Raw genomic sequence first — 3,767 nt, 5'->3', positions numbered from 1 at the left:
AGATGGCTCAGTGGTTAAGAGCACTGATTGCTCTTGCAGAGGACCTGAGTTCGATTCCCAGCACCCACATGGTGGCTATGAACAGTCCTTAACTCCAGTTCCAGGGGAATCCGAAGCCCTCTTCTGACCTCTGCAGCAATGCACGACATGGGTGCACCCACATACATGCAGACAATACACTCATACACATAAAATTAAAATTAAAAAAATATATACTTTTTTAAAAAATTTAAAGAAAATTCAGACAAGGAAATAACAGGAACTTAAACAAATGTTAATTATAAACATTTGTAGTAGATTTGTAGCTATTTATTGAAAAAAAGAGCAGAGGTCTAATTCTTACAGTAACTTTTACTGGTATTTCTTCCATGGCAGCTTAGATTTTACTGAATAGATTATTTGCTTAATGTTCATTAATAGTGTGCACAATACTCACTTTTTGTAAGATCTGGACTCCTGCATAGCAAAATAAGAAATAAATTTCACCTTTCCCACAAACATCAGAATTAAATCTGTGTAAAGTTTGAAGGATTTCAAAGTCAGTATAATTTTTTTTTTTTTTGGTCTTTTTGAGACAGGGTTTCCCTATAGCCCCAGCTGGCCTGGAACTCACTGGCTGGCTTCTGCCTCCCAAGAGTTGTGATTAAAGCCATGTGCCACCACGCCTGGCTAAATGGCAAAATAATTTAAAATAAATTATTAATTCAAAAACTATCAGAACTATAGACTGCTTGCTGTGGAAACCTGACAACCTGAGTTCAATCCATGGACTATGTGCACTCGTGGAAGGAGAAAAACCAATCCCACAAACTCTGACCTTCACAAGTGCACCATGGCATGTGTGCACCTACACATACACACATATAAACAAATTTAAGTTAAAAATCAAAACAAAGCCGGGAGTGGCACATGCCCTTGTTCCCAGCACTCAGGAGGCAGAGGCAGGCAGATCTCTGTGAGTTCAAGGCCAGCCTGGTCTACATAGTGAGTTCCAGGACAGCTGGGGCTACAGGGAGACCCTGTCTGAAAAAAACAAACAAAAAAATCAAAACAGGAAAATGTCCCTTCCACTCCCAAATGTTATTTCCTTAGTTTCTTTTCTTGCTGTTCTGATTAAAACACACTAACAGAAGTAACTTAAAGGAAAGAGCGCTTATTTTAGATCACAGCTCAAGGTATGCCCATCAAGACAAGGTAGTCTAAGCAACAGGAGATAAAAGAAGTGAATGTATACAAGCTAGTGGTCAGCTTGCCTTCTACATCTTATATAGGCCAGGATCCCCTGCCCAGGGAACAGGCCCACCCAAAATTAAGATGGGTCTTCTGGGCAAGCAAAATGGTTCTGTGGATAAAGGTGTTTGCCATCAACCTTGAGTTTGATCCCTGGAAACCACAAGATAAAAGGAGAAAACATACTCTCACAAGATATCCTTTGACCTCCACATGTGGGCATGCATGCACACAGGAACACACACACACACACACACGTGCACACACACACACACAAAATAAAAATAATGAAATGGGTCTTCTCACATCAATGTAATCAAGATAATTCCCTACGGTATGCAGAGAGGCTGTCTCTCTCTCTCCCTCTCTCTCTCACACACACACAAATCTAAAAAGAAAAATATCTAAAAAAATTGTGAAATTGAAAATTTAAAATTTTTTTAATTTATCAAAATTAGAGATATTAAAAGAATATAAAATTAGGACAATTTTAAAGGTTGTGTCAGAACCAAAGATAAATTTTGAGTAATTATTCAAAACCTCCCACTCATAACCTCGCCTCTTCTTTCTCTCCAAGGAAAAAAATTCTGTATCAAAGGAAAAGATTGCTGTGGCCTATTTTAGAGTAAAAAGTAGAGCGAGAAACGATCCCATATTATATTAAAATTTCCCATGTGACATTTTCCCCTCTGGTGTTTGGCTCTTAAACAGCTTAACCTAAGTCTACATAACAATCTCCACTTTTTGAAACGCTAGAACTATTTTATATGTATTTGGGACACTACATCTCTATGCTTTCGGCTTTAAAGAGGGATAAAAATGTAGGTAGTCATTACGATTAATAATTACTACAAAGGTAAACAGGTAACCCAAAAGGAGATAAAAACAGGATGCAGACAAAGTACTTGAAAAAATCCATCAAGCTTTTTCATTGCTTTGCTGTCCCAAATGAGAAATCAATCCTTTTTAAACAGTTTCCGATTGCCTATTATAATTACTTAAATTTTTAGCAAATATAGAGAACACAGAAATGTCTGTCTGGCCTGTATAGGGTACTTCCAAATATTAATTAAAAGAACTTAGACAGTACAGAGTCAGGGAGTTTACTCCCTTTGCCTGCTGTGAATGGAAGTTCCCAGAATAGTCTTTCTTCTGCAAGGCTGATTAACTGATTAGAGCTTTTAACTGTTAGAGTTAAAATACAATGCCCATGTTTTCTGTGTTTCAAATACAGCTTCCTGGATGTGAGGGCAATCTGGCTGTGACATCTGTCACCCCATTGATAGGCAGGGTTGATTAGGCAGATCTGGCTGGCTAGCTGGGTGCCCTCTTCCTCCCTCAACGCTCCATGTGCATCCGTCCCGAACAGCCACCACGGGGAACCGGGATTCCCACGGAGCTGGAGCGCACTAATGTTCAGAGGGACAGAGAGGCCTCCTACCCCAGGGAAGCCCTCCCGTCCTCCGCACACGCCAGCACCCGGACCCGACGCAGGCGGACATCCCAGGCCCGGAGCCCAGCCTTCCGACCTCCGGAGCCGGCTTCGCTCCGCAGGCACAGAGCCGCCTCAACTTCCGGAGCCACCCCTCGAGGCCGCGACGCCTGCCCGCCAGCCCGCCAGCCCGCCTCCGGACCGGCGCTGCTCCGCTGCCCGCCCGCCTTCTCCCGGCGCACTGACCCGCTCTGGAAAGACCGGGTCTTCCTAGGTGAAGGCCGGATGCCCTGGCTTTGCTCCCCAGCCCCACACCGCCCAGCGGCCGCCCCCGTCTTTTGTTGTCACCAGTTCTCCCGGCAACCACCACCCTCCCGCGATTTGGTCCGGCCCCACACAGGCCCCTCCCCGCCCAGGCCCCGCCTTACCCAGGCCCCTCCGCGACTGGCCCCGCCTATGCAGTCCCCTCCTGTACGTGGACTTGCCTTCTGCTTTTCTGCCTCAAGAGTTATCTCTGAGTATCCATGTAAACAAGATGTGGGACAGGTTCAGAAAAAGAATGAGTCCAAGTCCACCTTGAGTTTTAGTGCCTTAGCTACTATCTAAGGTGGTTTCGTTTTATGTTTTTGAGAAGGGCTCTTAAGTAACCCAGGTGTCCTCAACCCGCTCCGTTGCCTAGGATGACTTTGAGCTTCTCTGCTCTTCCTGCCTACACTTCACAAGTACTGGGATTGTAATCCATGTGCTACTAAACTCTACATACTGAACTACACTAAACTGCTGGGCCGGTGGGGGGGGGGCATGGAAAGGGGGGGCAGTGGGAAGGAGAAGGGGTGTTGAGTCAAAATATGGATGGAAAATACAAAATAAGCCGTTCTAAAGTTTACAATTCAGTTTTTACCAATTTAAGGGCAAAAGCCCTTACTAGTACTGTACAAAAAGAACAACAAGAGTGTGATGACCCACTAGAAATCCACAGGAGAGGGACAGTGGGAATGTATGCAATTTTTCATGAGTTCTCAATACCCAGGACAAAGCCCACTGGGATCTGCAGAACAATGGGTTGTAAATTACTCTTTTTATAACATTGAATGGAACTAAAATC

The 3,767-nt window shown here is 44.0% G+C and overlaps 1 protein-coding gene across 1 annotated transcript in view; it reads right to left on the bottom strand.

The window, feature by feature from the left end:
• Kif27 (kinesin family member 27) overlaps positions 1 to 3,028 on the bottom strand; it is a 123,711-nt gene extending 120,683 nt beyond the window's left edge. Inside the window, exon 1 of the mRNA XM_017800475.2 lies at positions 2,909 to 3,028. The gene's annotated coding sequence lies outside the window, so the exon portion shown is untranslated. The remainder of the gene's footprint in view (positions 1 to 2,908) is intronic.
• Positions 3,029 to 3,767: the final 739 nt, after the last annotated feature.

The sequence above is a fragment of the Nannospalax galili genome, unplaced genomic scaffold, assembly GCF_000622305.1.
Source record: "Nannospalax galili isolate Female #2095 unplaced genomic scaffold, S.galili_v1.0 scaffold1640, whole genome shotgun sequence".
Taxonomy (NCBI): Eukaryota; Metazoa; Chordata; class Mammalia; order Rodentia; family Spalacidae; genus Nannospalax; species Nannospalax galili.
This window is presented reverse-complemented; position numbering and strand designations above follow the sequence as displayed.